This window comes from Grammomys surdaster, unplaced genomic scaffold (assembly GCF_004785775.1).
Source record: "Grammomys surdaster isolate TR1022 unplaced genomic scaffold, NIH_TR_1.0 125749, whole genome shotgun sequence".
Classification (NCBI taxonomy): Eukaryota; Metazoa; Chordata; class Mammalia; order Rodentia; family Muridae; genus Grammomys; species Grammomys surdaster.
Genome location: NW_021620581.1, coordinates 1,241,221 through 1,265,190, shown reverse-complemented (window position 1 = coordinate 1,265,190; position 23,970 = coordinate 1,241,221).

Sequence of the window (23,970 nt, the reverse complement as noted above, 5' to 3'; positions counted from 1 at the left end):
TGTGTATGGGACTGAGAGGAAGAACAAGACCTAACTTCAACACCTATGCCCACAGTGACATACTTCTTCCAACAAGGCCAAACCTATTCTAATAAGGTCACACCTCCTAATAGTGCCACTTCTCATGGACCAAGCATATTCAAACCACTACTATGACTTTTAATTAAATATTGTTATAATCATAAAACATATGGAATTAGTTTTGTGTTAGCCAACTACTTTCAGGCATACAGGCCACCATGTAGTATAATTGATATACTCATGTACACTCCAATGGAGAAAACTGATTTTCTCTTTGGAAGCTGGTATCAATTACAAAGTATCTCATTCAGCCCTTATCAGGGAAGCTGCTTCTTACAGTAGATGGGAATTTACACAAAGACCCACAACTCAATTATTCTGTTACAAAGTGCATCTCATTTTATTTCCCTCTGTCTTATAAATGATTTTAATTTGCATGTATACAAAGGTATTATATATAACTTGCATATATAAAGGACACTTTGTTATGCACATTTCTGTCTCTCTGTCTCTCTCTGTTCCTGTCTCTGTCTGTCTGTCTCTCTCTGTATCTATATATCTCTACCTCTGTGTGTGTGTGTGTGGTGTTTGTGCATGACTAAGGACTGGTAAAGATGAAACTCAGGCTTTTTGATCACTAGAAAAGCACTCTATGATTAAGCATACTGAGTCCCAAGTTCTGTGGGCTTTGATTAATTATATAGTATTATGTATCCACCCTCATTTTGTAATACATAATAGTCTCCTCACATTTATAATAATCTTCCTTTGGTATAACTATTTAAATATTTCCTTTCCCCAGATTTGTGGAAAACACTCTTTTCTCTATACTCATTTCTGATTTAGAAAATGACATTAAAATACACTTTACAGATTTTTTAAGATTACTTTATTTCAGTCAAATAACACATTTAACCAGATTATTCCAGATAAACATAGTAAAGAATAACTGCTAAGCCCTATGTGTGTAGTTACTCAAGTTTAAACCCAGTGAAATAATACTCAATATACTGAAGTAGGACTTAAATTATACAAGAAAAGAAGAATGTAGGCTTTTAATTTGTGAACATCATATTATATACTAGAAGCAGTAGACTGCAATGTAAGTTGTTTTGAATCTGAAAAGTGGTAACTCATAAATGCTATTACCAGCACTATGAAGACTCATGTCAAAATTCACATGCAAGAAGATATGTAAAAACTCAATAAATATACTATTGTACCCTTATTGAAAAGTGTCAGTCAGTGATGAAATTGAAGCACCTAACATATTAACAAAAACTATGCAGGAATAAAAATATAATGACACAAAGAGGTTGATGAGGAACACTTAAGTTAATCAGAACTAATTCTTTAAAAGCTTGAGTTATTTTCATTTAAATTTAAGTAAATATTGTTAATGTCTAGGAACAGCTACGTCATGCAAAATACACTGTTCTCACTACTTCTGCACTGACTTGTTCATAGTCTGTTCTCAACAGAACAGTTAGAGGACCTCTTTAATTTTTTTATACAATATAATTTCTCATGATTTTTCTCCTCCCCTAACTCCATCCAGATACTTTCTAGTTGTCTATGTACCCCAACTTTATGTTCCCCCTTACCTTCCTTCTCCCTCATGAAAACCAAAAACAAAACCACACAAGAGTAAAAGTCAAAACAAAAGATGAATAAAAGCAAAAATGATAAATAAGACAACAAAAACTCAAAATTATACAAAAAGTTTATTAAAAGTAATATTGAATAGTTTTGATCAACTATTCCCTGGCATGTGGCTTATATACCCAGTGACACTCCTTTGGAAACAACTAATTTTCTCATTGTCAGAAGATATCAATTGCAAATAGCTTCATGTTTAGGGGTGGAAGCCCATATCCCCTTCCCCATTCTCAATGTTGGGACTCCACGTAGCTACACCCTGTGCACATCTTATAAATACTGCCATAGTTTTTATGAATTTATATGGTTTCCTTGGAGTATCCATCACTTCTGCTTTTTTCAATATTTATGTATTCTTGTCTACATAAATCCCTTAGCCTTGACAGAAGGGGTTTCATGAAGACATTTCACTTTGTACTGTATGCTATAAAGTCTCTCACTCTGCACATTTTCAAGCTATGAAAATAGCTCTGTGTCAGTTCCCATATACTGTAAGAAATAAGGTTCTCTGATGTGGGTGAAGTGAGGCACTGATCAACTAGTACAACATTATGTCATTGGGGTCATTTAATTGCTATGTTTCTTTAGCCAAATAATATCTGTAAGTTTCCCTTAGGCCCATGATCAATCTAGTTGCTGGTTGTTGGCCACTTTGGTAGTATCAGATGTAGATTTCATCTCATGGAATGGGTGTCTTAATTAGGGTTTACTGCTGTGAACAGACACCATGACCAAGGCAACTATTGTAAGGGCAACATTTAATTGGGGCTGACTTACAGGTTCAGAGGTTCAGTCCATTATCATCAAGGCAGGAACATGGCAGCATTCAGGCAGACATGGTGCAGGAATAGCTGAAAGTTCTACATCTTCATTTGAAGGCTGCTGGAAGAATACTGACTCCAAGGCAGCTAAGGTGAGGGTCTTAAAGCCCACACTCACAGTGACACACCTACTCCAACATCTTCTAAAGAGTTCCACTCCCTGGGCCAAGGATATACAAACCATTAAAATGGGCTTTAAATACAATTGTTTAAAAATGGTTTGTTACCCTATAAAATATGTATAGAACTATTGCACCAATATAGCTTACAAGTATGTCACAGGGTTTGTAGCTAGGTGATATTGATTATTACTTTTCTCCTCAAGGAAGTGTGAAGAGTACCATTTGGCACCATGAACACTAGTCAGTAAGGTGAGGTTTCTAGACAACCAGCTTGAGGCCCCTGCATTTGATGACATAAGTAAATTGTATTTTCAGAAATAGGGCCTTACTAATATGTTATCTAGAGTAACCAATAGCCTGTGATATGTGGGGGCTTCCATAAAACCCCTTTGGCCAATGGCTAAACATGATATAACCAATTTCTTCTACTGGAAGTTTTACTTGGTTGTATAGGGATGTCTACTTGAGGCATTGTTTCATCGTTTATATGTTAGTGCAATTTAGATTTATCTCATATATGTAAAAGAAGACTTCTTTTAAAAGGAATCAGATGAAATTCCTTTGCTCAATGACTCTCACTTTTACTTTGAGTAGGACAGAAAGTTTCCATCCAATATCTTGTGAAATCTCCCATGACCTTTTGAAATCTATGCCTTACTACTGTGTTCTCCCTATTGACTCTGCCCTACCCTTCCTGGGTTTGTTGATGTTCCTAGATTCTGGCATGCACTCTCTGAATTTTTATGTCATTTACAAAAGCTATTACTCTGCCATGATTAATTTTAATTACAGACTTTTACAAAATTAATTATACCATATTCTCTGTATATTTTAAAATATGGCTCCTAATATTTGATCATTTTCAATATTCTGCTCATCAGTAGATGGATATACATACATAATATAGTCCTCCCAATTATAAAACTCTGTTAACCTGTTCTCTCTAAACTTTTCCCACATCATTTATAACCTAATATGTCATATATAAAATTAGGGATCTTTGTCCATTTGATGTTGAAGTACCTTAAGTTTCAATGATAGTTCTAGGTAAATCATAGTGATTCAAGTATTTTATAAAAGATGTAATGAAATACAGTATAGTCATAGTTGAACATTTAATAACAAAGCTATAGGGCTTGTACTATAACCAAGCTGATACAGTTTAGCTTAAACTAGGTCCTTTCCAAAAGTGCAAGGCATCTGACGTAATGACAATAGTAAGAACTACTGGTTTCTAACTTGGCCCATTTTTCCTACACATGTTATACATGTATGTTATAGATAAATAAAATTTTATGTTGTATATATGCCATATTTTAATTAATTATTTATCTATCGGTGGGCATAAAGATTGGTTCCATTTTCTCTCCATTTTGAATAAAAACAGTAAACATTAATATGTAAGCATTTCTGTATTGGGATATAAAATCCTTTCAGTGCTTTCTACATATTTATGATAAAATATTTCTCCACTGTAAATGTTGGAATTTGCTTCTGACAGTATGGTTCCTAACATTATTTTTAATTGAAAAAACAATTTTAGGGGATAGAGAGATGATTCAAATACTAAAACACTTACTGCTCTTATAAAAGACTCAGATTCAGTTTCCAGCACTCAAATGATAGTTCACAATTACCTGTGACTTCAATTCCGGGGTATCTAATGCCTACTTCTGACTTCCACAGGCCTGAGGTATGATCATAATGCACATACAAATATATAAGTATATAGTCATGTGCATCAAAAATATGAATCTAAAGTTAAACAAGAAAAAGTAGCTTGGTACTATTAATCAGACCTTCAAGGAAAACCTAATACCAATTCTCTTCAAACTATTCCACAAAATAGAGACAGAAGGAACACTACCCAATTCGTTCTATGAAGCTACAATTACACTCATACCCAAACCCCACAAGGACCCGACAAAGAAAGAGAACTTCAGACCAATCTCCCTTATGAACATCGATGCAAAAATACTCAATAAAATTCTAGCAAACTGAATCCAAGAACACATCAAAACAATCATCCATCATGATCAAGTAGGTTTTATCCCAGGAATGCAGGGATGGTTCAATATTCGGAAATCCATCAATGTAATCCACTATATAAACAAACTTAAAGAAAAAAACCACATGATTATCTTACTAGATGCTGAGAAAGCATTTGACAAAATTCAACATCCCTTCATGATAAAAGTCTTGGAAAGATCAGGAATTCAAGGCCCCTACCTAAACATAGTAAAAGCAATTTACAGCAAACCAGTAGCCAACATCAATCTAAATGGAGAGAAACTTGAAGCAATCCCACTAAGATCAGGGACTAGACAAGGCTGCCCACTCTCCCCCTACCTATTCAATATAGTACTGGAAGTCTTAGCCAGAGCAATTAGACAACAAAAAGAAGTCAAAGGGATACAAATAGGAAAGGAAGAAGTCAAAATATCGCTATTTGCAGATGATATGATAGTATACTTAAGTGACCCCCAAACTTCCACCAGAGAACTCCTAAACCTGATAAACAACTTCAGCAAAGTGGCTGGTTATAAAATCAACTCAAACAAATCAGTAGCCTTCCTCTACATGAAAGATAAACAGACTGAAAAAGAAATTAGGGAAATGACACCCTTCACAATAGTTGCAAATAATATAAAATACCTTGGTGTGAATCTAACCAAGCAAGTGAAAGACCTGTATGACAAGAACTTCAAGTCTCTGAAGAAAGAAATTGAAGAAGATCTCAGAAGATGGAAAGATCTCCCATGCTCATGGATTGGCAGGATTAATATAATAAAAATGGCCATCTTGCCAAAAGCAATCTACAGATTCAGTGCAATCCCCATTAAAATCCCAACTCAATTCTTCACAGAGTTAGAAAAGGAAATTCTCAAATTCATATGGAATAACAAAAAACCCAGGATAGCGAAAACTATTCTCAACAATAAAAGAACTTCGGGAGGAATCACCATCCCTGACCTCAAGCTGTACTACAGAGCAATAGTGATAAAAACTACCTGGTATTGGTACAGAGACAGGCAGGAAGATCAATGGAATAGAATTGAAGACCCAGAAATGAACCCACACTCCTATGGTCACTTGATCTTTGACAAAGGAGCTAAAACTGTCCAGTGGAAAAAGGACAGCATTTTCAACAAATGGTGCTGGTTCAACTGGAGGACAACATGTAGAAGAATGAAAATTGATCCATTCTTATCCCCTTGTACAAAGCTCAAATCTAAGTGGATAAAGGACCTCCACATAAAACCAGATACACTGAAACTAATAGAAGAGAAGGTGGGGAAAAGCCTCGAATACTTGGGCACAGGGGAAAAGTTCCTGAACAGAACTCCAATGGCATATGCTCTAAGATCGAGAATTGACAAATGGGACTTCATAAAATTGCAAAGTTTCTGTAAGGCAAAGGACACTGTCAATAGGACAAAACGACAACCAACAAATTGGGAAAAGATCTTTACCAATCCTTCATCTGATAGAGGGCTAATATCCAATATATACAAAGAACTCAAGAAATTAGACTCCAGACAACCAAATTACCCTATTAAAAAATGGGGTATAGAGCTTAACAAAGAATTTTCAACAGAAGAAACTCAAATGGCCGAGAATCACCTAAAGAAATGCTCGGCATCCTTAGTCGTCAGGGAAATGCAAATCAAAACAACCCTGAGATTCCATCTCACACCAGTCAGAATGGTTAAGATTAAGAACTCAGGTGATAGTAGATGCTGGCGAGGGTGTGGAGAAAGAGGAACACTCCTCCATTGTTGGTGGGACTGCAAGATGGTGCAACCACTTTGGAAATCAGTGTGGCGGTTCCTCAGAAAATTGGACATAGCATTACCCGAGGATCCAGCTATTCCACTCCTAGGCATATACCCAGAAGATGCTCGAACATATAATAAGGACATATGCTCAACTATGGTCATAGCAGCCTTATTTATAATAGCCAGGAGCTGGAAAGAACCCAGATGTCCTTCAACTGAGGAATGGATTCAAAAAATGTGGTATATTTACACAATGGAGTATTACTCAGCTATTAAAAACAATGAATTTGAGAGGTTCCTAGGTAAATGGATGGAACTAGAAATTATCATCCTGAGTGAGGTAAGCCAATCACTAAAGAACACACATGGTATTCACTCACTGATTATTGGATATTAGCCCAGAACCTTGAAATGCCCAAGATGCAACTCACAGGCCACATGAAGTCCATAAAGAAGGAAGACCAAGTGGGGGTGATTCGGTCCTTCTTAGAAGGAGCAACAAAATACTCAAGAGAGCAAATATGGAGACAAATCGAGGGACAAAAACTGAAGGAGGGGCTGTCTGAAGACCCTTCCACCTGAGTATCCATCCCATGTGCAGTCACCAAAGGTAGATGCTGATGTGGAAGTCAGGAAGTGCATGCTGATAAGAGCCTGATATGGATGTCTCCTCAGAGGTCTTCAAGAGTCTGACATATTCAGAGGCAGATGCTCACAACTAGCCATTGAACTGATCATGGGTTTCTCAATAGAGGAGTTAGAGTGAAGACTGAAGGAGCTGAAAGGATTTGCGGCACCATGAGGAGAACAATAATACCAACCAACCACAGCTCCCAGGGTCTAAACCACCAGCCTGGGAGCACTTGGGGGGGGGATCCAGGGCTTCAACTGAATATGTAAGAGTGGAGGGCCCTGCTGGGCATAGGTGGAAGAAGAGAACCTTGACCTCATGAAGGCTGGATGCCCCAGGGGGTGGGAATTTTGAGGGTGGGGATGTGGGAGTGGGGGGGAGTAGATAGAGGTTACATCCACAGAGAAGAAGGAGGAGGGGTGAGGGGATTGGGTGTTCCGGGGTGGGTGGGGGATGGGGTAAGGGGACAACATAGGAAATGTAAATAAAACATCCAATAAAAAAAAATTTTCATCAAAGACCACAGATCACTTATCACTTTTAGTTTTATTTCTCATGTCCGTTGGAAGATTTGTGTGTGTGTTTAATTTTCTTTCTAAAAGTCATAATACGTATGTTTGAAGTTATGTATTTCATTTTATTTTCAAATACCTTTTAATTATGATTTAGAAAACACATAGTATACATTTTAGCACCTTGCCCATTTTTGGTTATGAGCCTAGCCTTTAACGTCTGAGCCATCTCTCCAGCCCACCTTGCCCATTTTAAATATAAATTTTTTATATTTGTCTTGTTACATCTATAGTTAATTAGAGTTAAACACATTCAAGTGTTTTAATATTAATTACGTTCATATTCTGGTGGACTTGATCCTCAGAAATACTTCGTCTTACAAAGTAAACACTGTACCCATTCAACTACTCCCATTATTACCCAACCATTCTAACCCTTAACAAGCACATTTTACTTTATGTTCTATTTTTATAATAGATAAATTATGTAACTGAAATCAGATAGAATTTGTATTTCATAAGAGGACCCATTTAAGTTAGGATATATTCTCTAAGCCTGCTCAGTCAGTCAACAAAGTCACAAGGGAGGGAGCGAGGATTAAAAGAAAGAAAAGACAATTAGACAACACTATAACATGACTCCAGCAAGTACTGAAGTAGACTTATTTTTCCCAGTTTGCTTTTATATCATTCTAGGTACATGTAAAGAATAGAGTCAGTTCTAGGTTAAGGAAAAAGTAGTCAAGGAACAAGCAAGGTATAAACAAATTAAGGAACAAACAAGACATGAACAAAGTAGTCAAGGAACAAAGAAAGCATAAACAAAGTCCCATGGTATTCAGGGACTTATCAAGATGATCAACATCTTGAACCTATTTTCTTGTCCTAGCCCAATGTCAACTCCTTCCAATAGCCTTGAAGCAGCATTGAGAACTCTCCACAGTTATCAAAGTCTATTTATGTTATAAGGTATATAGGTTTTCTTTCGTTTAGGCTACATATCATTTTATGCAAATAAATATCAGAATATGCTTAATATTTCACCACTAGTAAATATTTGGGTTACATCAATATCATAGGTACTGTGAATATATTGTCATTGTTTTGAATACTGTTCTCTCTATTTTACATTTGGATGAACAGTATTGTATCTTCTTATTTCTTTTGATTGACATAAACTTGCTCTTGAAAAGAAATAAGGAAAATGAGTTCCTATATGTATCATACCGATTTTCAACTGTTGGTAGTAACCCATGTCAATAATTTTGCCATAATCTATGGACTAATATAGCCTTTTGGCAATTGTATATGATATATACATAATTATTTTTAATTTATTCCTCTTTTCTGATTTGTTGTTTCATGATCTCATCTAAGATATAACATTAGATATTATAACTTTCTAAGTTCCTTTTAGAAACAATGATTTTTTTCATAATATAACTGTGAATATACAAAATAATATTGGTACTTTTTCAGAAAGAACCTAAAGTATATCATCAGGTGAATGAAATAAATTTTAATTAACTATATGATGAATTTGGAATTCTACTCAACAGCAAGCAATGTATTTGGATACATAGTATATGAATTTTTTTTTAAAAAAACTCCAAGTTAAAGAAACCAGGTTAAAATGTATTTGTTTTATGGATTTTTTCAGAAAATGTGGAAATTTCAAGCTAATGTATAGTAGCAGCTGATTGCTGACTGACTGAAGGTTTCAGTAAGAGAAGGAATGAGTTCAAAAGGACAGGGACTTTTAGAACCAATGGAAATATTTTTAGCTTTATTGTAGGGATGGCTCCATTATATATATAAAATACTTTGTCTAAGATGTGAGTCTACACTGAATCATCATTCATCATTCAAGAAGATGATAAAAGCTTGGATTCAGCTTTCCTGATAATGTTTCTTGTGGTGGGAGGTATTATAAAAGATGACTGCCATGCTGCCAGCTCTAAGTTCCCTCACTAATGGTGGCACTGGAGGCCACCTGGCATAAGCCAGGACATAACCCAGGTGCAGAACTATAGCCTTTAAAGTTAGGATAGATAACAGTGGTCTTTTTTATTGACAATAATGTTGGACTGGGTATTATGTCTATCTTATACCTTACAATTACAAAATGGTAATAGCTGTGCTCAATTTATATTTTGAGAGAAAGTTTTTTTCTTTATTCTAACAGAAAGGGTGAAAAGTGGCAGAAATTTCCCTGTCAAATCTATTTGCTGTGTGAGGCCTGTGATTGGACAGGGAAAAGAGGCACAGCTAATGGTTGCAGAGAGGGAGACACAGGAGAAACGAGGAGAGCAAATATGGAAGCAGATGTAAAACCAGTGTGAAGTTAATTAGCCATACGCAGAGATGATATGAAAAGGTTAGGATAATTGGAAAACATTGTCTATTATGCACTGGCATCTTACTATTATTCAATTTACATTGAAATTATTTTGTGGACATCTTGGGATTTGAGTATTTATAGATAAATCTGCTTAACTATAAGCATTAAGAGTTTTGATTTTACTGGGTGATGGATGTGGTGGATGATCATGAGGTGGACAATCCATGCATAGGGCTAGTGCAGCCATGAGGGAAGTTCTGGAGCTCCAACCTGCCAGAGAGCCTGCCGAGATGAGAACACCTGGCTTGCATCAGGCTGCTATCAGTGCCACCTGACAGCCTGGTGGTGATCTTTTATAATACCTACTGCTACAGCTTCCCAAGATGAACGACTGTAGTTTGAGCTCTTCTCATTTTTCATGTGTTTTGATTATCACAATCATGGCCAAATGAATACGGACACACATTTAAATAATCATTGCAGTAATTTCTAGTTTTTCAAATTACATTAATATAAAGTTTATGGAAAATTAGACACTTTATAACAAAGAACAAGCCATTTAAAAAGAAACTACTTACCATCAATTATATCACACAAAGATAAACATCAGAGTTTTAATGTTGTTACATTTCATTATATCTTCCATATCAGCTAGATTGTTTACTATCATCAAATCACAGAAATATGATCAGAATTTATTTCACTAAACATTCAGAATATGTTTAAATTGTTAGTTTAAAATCAAGACTCTGTGATATGTATAAAATTAGTTTGGAGATACAGACGTAACCATTTCTAAGACTTACACAAATAGCTTATTTACTTCAAATTTATTTGTTATTATTATGTGTACATAATGTGCATAATATGTGAGGTGTGTATGTGCATGTGTGTGTGTGTGAAAACTCATGAACCACAATGTCCATGTTGGAATCACAGTACAACTTTTAGAAATCAGTTCTTGGTTTGCACTGTGGATTACAGGAATTGAATTTAGGTCAACAGGGTTATGTCACTAGTGATTTTATCTGCTCAACTGTACTCTCACCTGCCTGTATATGCCTTATTAACACATAAATGTATGAAAAGGACAGTGAGTTATCTCATATTCACAATGTTAGATCTAACAAATGTCAAACTATATCAAGTGTCATTGTGTTGTAGAAAATTATACTCTTTACATTGTGGAAAGAATGGAACATTGTAGGTATCTTATAATATAGTTTTAACTATTACTCAAAAATTAAACAGTTACATGATGCAGTAATTCTATTCTGAGATATATATACACTAGAGGATTAAAAGCATATATCAACACAAACTATATATAAATGCTTACAGCAGAAGAAATCCTGAGTGGAATAATTTTGTGTTTCATGTGGTTTTATATTTTTCTACTAATTTTCTTATCTTGGAAATTATTTGATATAATCATCCCATATGAATTTTATTCTGATAGAATAAAAAATATTATATGTAACTTTTACAAAGCAGTCTAATATTGCTAATATAATGTTGGCCTATTACTATTAGTGATGAACTAGAGAATTTTGTGGATGATGCTCTCTTGTGTGATCTGAGAACATTCACACACAAGTGCATATATATGTGTGTATATATATATGTGTGTATATATACACACATATATATATACATATATACATATATATATGTATATATATATATATGTATATATGTATATATATATATGTGTGTGTTCCTACATATATGTAAGAATTGGGCATTAGTTTTCTTTCTTTTCCTTTTTATAATATTCTTAATAGTTATTTTATTTATTTATATTTCACAAGTTGCCCTTCTAGGTTTCCCTTCCTCAAAACCTCCATTCCATTCATCTTTCCCTTTGCCTTTATAAGGGTGCTCCCTCACCCACCTACCCACTCCTACCTCACTGCTCTGCCATCCCCTTATGCTGGGTCATCAAGCCTTTGCAGGACTAAGACCTCCCCTCTCATTGATGCCAGGTAAGCCAAGCATTGCTACATATGTAGCTGGATTCATGGGTCCCTCCATGTGTACTCTTTGGTTGGTGGTTTAATCCCTGGGAGCTCTAGGTGTTCAGGTAGGTTGTAATCCCCTTCAGCTCCTTCAATCCTTTCCCTAACTCTTCCATTGGGTCCATGAGCTCAGTCTGATGGTTGGCTATATCTTCATATATTTTTATTTTCCTCCTTTTACTTTTCTTTGACTCATGTTGTTTTGTCTTTTTTGAAATGAGATTCTTCTCTCTTATAATACATCCCAATCAGCTCACCCAGTTTCTCTTCCCCCTACTCCACCTACCAACCCTATCATCTGTGAGAAGAGGGACCCAATGGATAACTCCAATTTAGACTCTGTATAATATCTGGTTCTGCATCTTTTCATCTGTTCCCATCTGCTGCTAGAGGAAACCTCTCTGATGACTGGAGAAGGTACTATTCTATAAGTATATTAGAATATCATTAGGAATCATTTCATTGATTTTTCTTTTATTTCTTTTTCTTTCTTATTTTATTTATTAATTTATTGTCAATTGTTTGGATCAAGAACTAGAAATTGGATATCCAAGAGACCTCAGGCATTAGCTTTCATTCAGGATAAAGTAAGCACATATTTTATCAATTATTCATGATCTTTTACTTTATTTTTATAATTGTTTTTGGAAGTTTTATACATGAATACCTGTTTTCCTTTACGCCTCTCCCTATAGTCTGTCAAAGTTGTCCCCCACAACTTCTCTATTCATGAACTTTTGTCTATAATTATTGTTACACATATGTTTCACACATCTGTGTTCACACATATTTACATATATGTAAACATACAATCTGATGACTCCATTTAGTGTTGCTTATATGCATGTATGCTTAGAGCTGACTTTTCAGGTTTGGATAACTTATTAGGGAGCTCATCTTTGCTGAAGACTTAGTCTCACTCTCAGTTGTCATTAATTCATCTAAGGGTATAGCTTTATGAGAGTTCCCATATCAATGTTGGCATGCCAACCAATATGCCATTGTGCAGGTCTTATTTAGGTGTCCATGTTATTAAGCTTTTATGAGTATATTTTTCCTGTAATGTAGAAAATATACTATTTTAGAGAAGACTTCTGTTTACTTTGCCTCTGACAATTATTTATGCTCCATAGTCATCTACATTTTTTGAGCCTTATGTGATGGATTTGTCCTGTATCAATTAATGTTGGGTATTTCTAAATTGTTCTCTGTACTTTGATAAGTTGTGATTTTCCATGATGGTCTCCATTTGTTGTAAATGGAAGGTTCTTTCATTATAAGCTATAGCTATATTTATCTAAGGATATAAGAACAGGCCTAGCATGCAGTTGGAGAATGCACAGCTTTAGGGAAGTGGTAACAGTAAGTTTTCCTGTAGGATCCATGACCTAACTGATCATGAATGTTTGGCAAGTACCAGAAAATGATTTCTTCCCATTGAGTGGCCATTAAGTCTAATTAAATGGCTTTCTGTTAACCCCAAAATATAAATGACACTATGGCAACCTTGGCACTATCTTTCCATTTTCGTCATTGTGGATCATAGGCTTTATATCTAGGAGGACAATTAACCAATTTAAATGATATTAATTTAAATGATAACACTTTTGGATACTATAAGAGTCCACAAGGAGAAGGCTTCCATATCAATGCCAGTTGTATTCCTCCAAGTTCTGTCTTTTAACTCTGTAGTGTCTTCAGCAATAAGGTATTTACTAACTTCAAGTTCTGAAAATCAAGCAAAAAGAACATCAATAGTCTATATTATTTTGAGAGCCAAATTAAATCACTTCACCAACAATTCAAAGTTAAGTTTTCAGTGTTTGTCCCTGGGGTTTTATTCCTTGGTCTATGGCTAAACCCAACTGGTATAATTTAAGATGTATCTCTATTTACATAAATATATTTATCTTAACCCAGGCTAGCATTTCTCTATCATTTTTTTCACATAGCCCTATTTATCCCTTCTGTGTACCTCTCCATTTGTACTATCCTCTCCCCACTTTCACAGCTAAATATTCAAACCCAAATTTTCCCATTTCCCCCTTCATATCTTACTGTCCTTCTCTCTACACATAATAATTTTCATGTCCTTTTATTTAGATGTACACATTTTTATTATATGTGATATATGTATATATAGGACCATGTGTGATACATGTGCACATATATACATCATATATTATTTATGTATAGTATGATATATTCAGACATAATTGAATATGCATATATGTGTATATCTATTAGTGATATTATCAGAAAACTCTTTCAAAATTTGAAATATTTATTATAATCAAGCTATTTTTCCTATTTGTTCAATTTTTTCTCCTTATCATGGTATTATTCCAATATTATTAACAGATTCAAATACTCCAAAATATGGGAGATGAGAAGACCTAAATCCTCAAACAGTCCTTATTCTTGGCAGCTTTCATAGGTAATACTCAACCCACGCTTTGCATACAATGTTTGCTTTTAGAGTATGGTTCAAGTATCTCCACTGTGCTAATTCATTAGTGAAGGAAAATATCAGCTTCAAACTTCAAAAGGAGAGATCTGAAAACAAAACAGCATTCCAATCCAGAGAGATGGACAAGAAGGTACAAGATTAAAAAAAAAAACATATACTTTCACATATACTCAAAAGAGGTTTACCTATAAATTAGAACATTTCAGTAATTAATAACAAAAGAAATGAATGTGTAAAAGGAAGGCATTAAACTTGATAAAGTATAAGAAAACTATAGAAAATAAGATTAATCAGTGAAAAAGATGATTGCTTAATAAATGGTATTGGAAAAAATGACATTATCAACGTCACTGAAAAACAAAGCTTCTGTTATTCTATAGAAATGTTTTATTGTGGTAAAAATTCATAATGCAAAATCATCTCACATTGATTATAAACATATGTCATGGTATTGTTCATTCTATGGGAAACATTTTACATCAGATCACAAGACTTATTTTCATACCATATCAATGATTCTGTACCTTATTTAAGAGGTACATACTTCCATCCTACATCTCATGTCAATGTCCATTCTTCCTTTTATTTTCATCAGTTTTATTATACTTGTTGTCTCTGTATAAGTGTAAAGTAAAGTATTTGTCTATTCCTAATTGGCTTATTTCACTTAGCACAAAGTTCTCAAGATAAGTCCACACTGTATCATAAGACAGGAATTCTTTCAGATAACAAAAACACAAGCAATATAAAACAAAACAAAAAATGCTTCCTTTATTTGTTTTATTATTTTTGTTTTGACTCAGTCTCATTCTGTAGAAATTCTGAAACTCACTCCTAGCCAAACATATCTCCTGCTATGATTATTAATATTTTTTATATATTTCTAGGAGAATGACTTATTTAAGTCATGTTCTTGCTGTTTAGATGTTATTTTTTGTAGCTATTTAATCTGGAGTTTTTTTTTTAAATTAACTTTACTGCAACCTCTTAGATTATGCATAATTTACAAATACTTCATTCCATTTATCAACTCTCCATTTCACACTAGTGGTTGATTCCTATACTGAGCAGAAATGTCTAAGTTCAGTATAGTTTCATTGCCTAGGTTTTTATGTTTTTGCTTCTATACCCAAATCTTAGCATGTATATACCATATACATGGTATACTACTATATTTTTACTTTTTCCACATTATAAAATATGACTCAGATGGGCTAAACTGGCATAGTAAGTTTACTCTTGATTCCTATTGAATGGTCATAGTGAGTTTCATTTTGATATTCATTGTGCAGTATAGGTAATTCAGGAATTACCTAATATGTACCCATGGCTGGCTAGCCTTCTAGAGCATACCATATAGCCTACTTAATTATTGAGCATTCTATGATGAAACCAATACAATATGTGTTCTATAACTTGGTAAATTCAATGACCGGTAGAATCATATTCAGATTAAGGAATCAATTATTAATACTGAAGCCATGAGTATCTGCATTAAAAAAGAAGAATCTAAAATTAATGCTATATGTAAATGATAATATTTGTCCTTAAAACCTCAAATAATAAACTAGAAAAACTAAAGTATCAAAAGTTTTCAGTGAGGATACTGACTACCTGAATAATATATAGAAATCAGTATATTTTTTAGAAATAACTAGCTTAAAGTACAATTAAAGAAAATTTTCAATTTCCAATGGCCACACAAACATCAAGAACATAGAAATTAGTTCAATAAATAACATTTAAATATTGTAAGAGAAAGCTAATTAACTCAGTTAAGAGACAAAAATGTGAGTATATCAGGCACATCATTTGCCTTTGGAAACTATATAACAAAAATAATGCTAGATAACCCAAATAAAATTATAAATTTTATGTAATAGTATGTGGAATTTGCGTAATTCAAAATTACAAAATCAGAATAGTATTTATGTGCAAAAATAGAGATTACAAAAGGTCTGAAATAGAATAACTAGGGAAGTTGGTTCTATTATTAAAATTTATTGTAAAATTATGATAATTATATCACATGTAACTGGCTCATGAATAGATTGACAGATTGGTACAAATAAAAGTAGCAAAGAAGCAATATTTCTGATATATAATTATTTAAAATAGAGTTTGAGTGTGGTTATTTTCCATGAACATAAATATCATAGACACTCAAGGAAACTGGATTAAAATTTACTTCCTTGGTTGGCTAATAGCCCTACACTAAGATATGATAACATTTAACAGTAAATAAGTTAGTAATCTCTTTTGTCTACCTAATCTATATGATAGATAGCTAGATAGATAGATAGATAGATAGATAGATAGATAGATGGATAGATAGATGATAGATAGATGATAGATAGATAGATAGATAGATAGATAGATAGATAGATAGATGTATGATAGACTGGTTTAGATAATTGAAAAAATGAATGGGTGTGTTTAGTTATTATTTTATGCACTCTAGATTTTTCTATATTAAATTTACTAATGAAAAATTAAGAGTTGTGTATTATTCTTTAGAGAATAAATCATAAATTATTCTAAATCTTAATGTTGTATATTTAAATTGAATCAGGTTCAAAGATTTGTTCCTTTTTAGTAATTCATTTATACATTCTTGAATGCACATTTCAGTAGAAAATATTTTAGGAATTATAAATTGCCTTTTAAAGAAACACAGTAATGTTCATTGCAATAGATAACTCTCCTCCCTGTTTAAGTAGGTTTTTCTCAGTTCCATAGGAAAAATAATTTGATTATGTTTTAGTCTGTGTAGTGGCTATTCTTGGTTGTCAACCTGACTATATTTGGAATGAACTACAATACAGTATTGGAAGGCCCACCTGTGGTCCTGATCTTGAGGATGGGAAATACAAGTTTCTGACCTGGATCTTGACATAGAGATCTTGAGGCACAGTGCCTATGAATCCCAAGATATCAAGGCAAGGAGATCTCTGAGTTCAAGGTCATCTGGGACAAAGCAAGTCCCAGATCCAGGCATATTGATACACACCCTTAATCTGGGCCACACCTTCTGCTGCGGACTTACATAAGGACATTGGAAGAAGGAAGACTTGCTCTTTTTTGCCTGCTTGCCTTGTGGGAATGAGCAACTGCTAGATCTTTGGACTTCTATTCACTGCTGCTGCTGACCATTGTTGAGGAGTTTGACTACAGACTGTATGTCAACAACAAATTCCCTTATTATATAGAGACTACAAATATATAGGCTCTAAAGAACGCTGACCAATACAATCTGTATTACAAAATTTTGTAGTTCTGTTGAATTTTTCATGTCTAGAAGATGTACACAGATTTGTTTTAATTATCTCAATACCATTCTCTTCTAAATACATTTTTTACTATGTATTAGAAATTCAATTAAGAAAAAATGACATTGAGTATTAAAACTAAAGCACTTATTAAATATTATGACAGGGAGTTTTTCATTAACTAATGATAAGACCAGATACTATTAATTATATTTCAATGTAACATTCTATAAAATAACTGTTAAAATTAATACTGTAGATTTAGAATATGCATATAAAACCAAACTTGAGATCAAATATATAAAGGCAAAGAGACTTCCACTTAATGGTTAGACAGGAACCAGTATGGGAAGCAGTAACAGGTAAGGTTGAGTAAAACAATGTTGTGAGTATTTCTTTGAGTTTAAACCTACAACTAAAATATATCTAGGAAGTAGCAGTATGAACATTAATTATTTACTTAATAATGATGAATAAGTAACACTGACTCAAGGAGAAATAGAAAACCAAACCGTATCAAATCTAGTCACTGAAAACAGTGAGTATTCAAAACTCATCTCTACAATATTATGCATTGTTATTTTTAGTCAGCATTTATTATAGATAACTCCTATCATATAAAAATTATTAAACTGTGTAAATGTTAACAAACTGCTATAAATTGTGTCTTCGTTGCTGTGATGAAGAACTGACCAAAAGTAACTTTGGAAGGAAAATGTTCATTACATTTTATGGGTTATAGTTGATCCTTGAGGAGAGTCAGGGCAAGAACTCCAGGAGAGCAGAAAATGAAAGAGAGAACATGGAGAAATGTTGCTTATTGGCTTGCCCTCAAGATCATGTTCACTTACATTTGTTATACAGCCTATGTCAGAGGTTCCAAATTTTCCTAATACTGTGATCCTTTAATACAGTTCCTCATGTTGTGGTGACCCCCATCCATAAAATTATCTTTGTTGCTACATCATAACTGTAATTTTTCTATTGATGTGAATCAAAATGTAAATATCTGTGTTTTTCAATGGTTTTATAAAGAACCAGCCTGCCTTCATCTTGGGCTTAAAAGGCACATTATAATAAAGATAAGCTATGTTCATTGCTGTCTATAATTAAACCTCTGTTTCTCAAGAAGTGGACTGTGCCCCACCTGTAATCTTTTCTGTACTGGATGTTCCAGGAATATCAATTGTGCCTTTGTTTTAAAAAGTTACTTAAAACCAACTAACCACCCTAAGTTTGTTTCTAAAGTTTATATGATTTCCTATTATCACCATATTATGACTATCTGTTGTTACTTTGTTTTGACCACCTTGTGTGTCCTGTTCCTGAAACCCCATCTATTTTACTTCATTTGGAAACCCTCTGTCCCTGAGTTCAATTAAACCCCTGTCTTCATCATATCTGATGCTACATTATGAGGAGGCAGTCCATGTACACATATTTCAAAAAGCTTGCCTTAATTAACTGGTTGCTTTATTTAATTTGGCCATGATGATTTTGGTGGGTGGTGTTTTTTTCTTCCCATCTTTGGAACTAACACTTCTGTGACCCTGTGAAAGGGTTATTTGATCCATCAAAGGAGTCACAACACACAGGTTAAGAAATGCTGGTATATGTACACCTGCCTAGAGATGATTCTGCCCACAGTGGGCTGGGCTGTTCCCTATCAATTAATAAGCAAAAAACAAAAACAAAACAAAACAAAAAAACATGTATCTACAAGTCATTCTGATGGAGATAGTTACTTTAACTGTGGTTCATTTGCACCTAGTATGGCCCATAGACAACTAAAACTAATTATAATCTTTAATTCACTTGTTAACTTTGACATATAAATACATCATTTTCAAACATAACTTTACTTTCTCCCCAATATGCCATGGTAACATGAATATATAAAACACATTCTAACTCTTAAAGTTCCCACAGTTTTAAATTTTTCAACATGTTAAAAGTTTAATGTCAGAGGAAGTCAGCCATAGACCTTCCCAGCACCATTCCATCTGTATGAGATATAAAATCTAGAGGCACTCTAGCCACTATGCCATACAGCATGGACAGAGGAGATAACCCAGAGGCCCACCAGCCACATGGTCTTTCCACAGCAGGAGCTACTACACTGTGCAAATATGCTGGACACTGATGGGAGAGAAAGATGAGGAGCAGTTTGAACATTATGAAGAGAGGTAGAACTTGGAACATGAAGGTGGAAAGGAGTATCCTGTTATGAGTAGCCAGTCCTGCCACCTGAAGCCATGCTGCCACTAGGGACTTTGTCTGGGTCTGTAGTAGCTTTGCAGGAGTAAGGGTAAATTTCAGTATCCATGGCTCACATTACCCTAGAGATTATAGGGGTGCCCCTGGTCTAGGAAACCACCACGGAATATAGATGTCTCAGGGTTGTGCAGAATTGGCCCCATCCCTCACTGGCTGTAGTGCTCTACAGTGCTAGCACTACCTCTCACTCCAGACAGAAAGCCCTGAATTTCTCCTGGGCAGCACAGTTGGGAAAGGTTGCCCCAGAGTCACAAGAGTTGGAGAGCAGTCCCTGTACTTTGCCTGCGCAGCAGAGCAGAGCTGGCTCTGGTAGTGGTAAGATGGGTGAATCTGCCCTGAAAGCTGGACTGCAGGAGAACTGGCCCCTATCACAACTTTGCTGTGAGGTGGCCCAGGCACAGAAGTGATGCCTTCCCTCCTCTCTCTTTGCCACCTGCAGCAGTTGAGACAGTTGTCCAAAGGATTATGAGAAAAGCAAAGCTGGCCCTGCCACTTGTCTGGTGGCACCCTCCCATGCTCCTGGACAATTGCAGCAGTCCAGAGATGAGTCCCTGAGTGCATTAGAGCAGGAGAGCTACTCTTGCCTCCTCATTGGCTGTAGCACTTTGGAGAGCAGGCCCTACCTCTCACTTGGGTAGCACAGTAGAGCTGGCCCTGGTGGAGGGGTGAAGTTGAGTCTGCATCATGGGCATGGGTATAGGAGAGCTGGCCCCATCACTACTCTGTCTATCCTGAGGTAGAGAGGGCAAGGATGGAAGCCCTCCCCTATCTGCTTCATGCCACCTGCGGGAGCTGGCCCTAATGGCAAAGGTGAGCCAGCCCTGATCTTTTGAGAGCATGAGAGTTTGCCTATCCCCTTAGCCAGCTGCTGCATTTCAGAGAGTGCACTTTGCACCTTGACAAAGGAACTGGCTCTGGATGTGTAGATGTGGGTAAGCCAGGCTCTAGAGCAGGAGAGAGGAAGAGCTGACCTTACCTCCTGCTGATGGTAGCATCAGGTGACCTATCTGGAGCAATGATGGAGAGCTTGTTTTGATAGTACAAATAAGGGAGAGCCAGAGGTCTTACCAGCTAGCTCAGCTACCAATGAGGCCCATCCAGGGCTCTGAATTGACCCACCCCAAAATCTATACCATCTGTGAACTGGGGCACATGAAAGGACCAGTCCTGCTGATCCAAAACTGCACAATCTCCATGACACAGGGCAACAGCTCCTGGTCAGGATTCAATATTTATAGTGTCACAGAAGCAAGAGATATCAAAACAAACCAATGATTTATTGCAATGAATATTTGCAAGTGAAGATGTGTGGGTAGAGGGGTATACTCTGGGGCATACTGTGATATATATTATAGATTCCATGATGATATGTGTTCTATACTATTTATTTATTTATTTATTTATTTATTTATTTATGTGTGTGTGTGTGTGTGTGTGTGTGAGCACGCACATACGGACACTTGTGCATGTGTGTTTTATTTTGGTGGTGTTGCAAGAGTAGAGGGCAAGTGTGAGGGGATTGAGATGTATGGTGTGAAACTCAGAAATAATCAATAAGCAGTTAAAAATAGTACAATACCTCTTTAAATTATCAAAATGTGGGAATGTAAAAATGGCACACAGTTAAGAGCACCTTGGATTATCTGTATCTTCCAACTGCTTATAACTCATTCAATAACCCCCAGAGTAACATGCTGGTGAGTAAGTGAAGAAACAGGAATACTCCTCCATTGCTGGTGGGATTGCAGACTGGCACAATCTCTCTGGAAATCAATCTAGTGCTTCCTCAGAAAATTGGAAATAGTTTTACCTGAAGACCCATCTATAGCACTCTTGGGTGTATACCCAAAAAATATTCCACCATACCACATGACATGTGCTCCACTATGTTCATATTCATAATATGTTCAATTATTTGCAATAGCCAGAAGATAGAAAAAACCCAGATATCCCTCAGCTAAAGAATGGATGTAAAAAATGTAGTTCATTTACACAATTGTATACTATTCAGCTATTAACAAAGAGGATATCATGAATTTTGCAGGGAAATGGATAGAAATAGAAAATATCATCCTGAGTGAGGTAACCCAGACCCAAAAGGACCTGCATGGTATGTACTCATTGATAAGTGGGTATTAGTCAAAAAATGCAGAATATCCATGATATAGCCCACAGACCCTAAGAAGTTAAACACGAAGGAAGGACCAAATGAAGATGCTTCAATTCCACTTAAAAGGGGGAACAAAACAATCACAGGAGACAGAGGGCAAGAGGGATCACATGGGAGAAGGGAGGTAAGGAGAAAGAGGTGGCAGGATCAGGTATGGGGGGAAACAGGAAAGACGTCTAGAGGACCAGGAGAATGAAAGAAAATATGCAGCTGTGGGGGTGGGGTAAGGTGAGCAGAACCTCTAGAAAACCTGTGCTGTGAGAGGCTCTCAGGTCTTAGTGGGGATAACCTTAGCCAAAGTGCCTAATAGTAGGGAGATGGAACCTGAAGAGACTACCTCCAGTAGACAGACAGGCCCCCAGTGGAGGGATGGATTCAGCAACCTACCTTCAAAATATTTGAACCAGAATTTTTCTTCTCTAAAAGAAATGCATGGACAAAACTGGAGCAGAGACTGATGGAAAGGCCTTCCAATGACCAGCCCAACTTGGGATCCATCCCACTCGAAGGCACCAAACCCTGACATTCTTGATGACATTATGTTGTGCTTGCAGACAGGAACTTAGCACAGTGGCCCTCTGAGAGGCTCTAGTAGCAACTGACTGAGACAGAGGCAGATACTTACAGATAACTGTTGGATTGAGGTCATGTACCTATATGGAAGAGTTAAGGGAAGGATTGAATGAGCTGAAGAGGATGACAATCCCATATGGAGACCAACAATGTCAAGTAACCTGGACCTCTGGGAGCTCCCAGAGACTAAGACACTAATCAAAGAGCATACATAGGCTAGTCAGTGGTCCCTGGCATATATGTAGCAGAGGACTACCTTGTCTGCCCTATGGGAGTGGATACACCTAATACTATAGCAACTTGATAGCCCAGGGAAGGAGGATGTTGGGTAGGGGTGATTGGAAGAACATCCTTTCAGAAGCAAAGGGGAGGACAGATAAAATGAAGAACTGTTAGAGGTAGGACCAGGAAGAGGAGCAACATTTGGAATGTAAATAAATAAAAAGAATTGAAAAAAGTAAAGATTAAAAAAAGAAAAAAATCACTTCCAAAACAAAACTTTGAAGCTATTGAATCACTGATCAGTTTCCTCCAACAAAATAATATTATGAACTTACCTAAATCGTGTGGAAACACTGACTGTTCTGTCCTTCCTCCCAGTACTACCGATTTTAGCTTTAAAAGACGTTTCTTTACCAAATTCCTTGGATATTGTTCACTTAGCTCATGAGAATCAAAATGATTTGACTCCCATGTCCTTAAGAATCAATCTTAATGAAAAACAGAACATTTTACACTTGGTTATGTGTTAATATTACTCTGGTCGGTAAAGCTTCTATTGTTGTGTAAAATAGGATATCATGTACAATGAAGAACAAAAGTAATCCCCAGGTGAAAATAGCTTTAAAGATTTCCAACTGATGCAATATACAGTCCAGGTGAAGTATCTCTGTGACAGGTTTATCTGAATACTTTCTATTCCCACAGCCTCAACCAATTACATTCCTGAAGAAAGTCTTGAATCTCTCAAAAGTGTATTACACCTTCTTTTGTTATTTTACTGTTCTAACACCATTGATTCCAAATGGATGATAAGACCTTAGAGTTCACATGAAAAACATCTAGAAATGCAATTAAGCATACACAGCATGTTAAGTATTAATGAGATAGATGCTGATGAATTCAAAACTTTCTCACAAAGGTGGCAGCTGGTTTTGAAAATCACTCAGACTTAATTTAGGATGGAAGAAACAAACAAATCCATATAGAGAAATGTCTGATTTCAATATTTTAAAAAAATTCTATGACCAAGGATAAGATGAGGCATCAGAAGCAATCAGTCCAGCTTCAAAATTTTAATGATCATA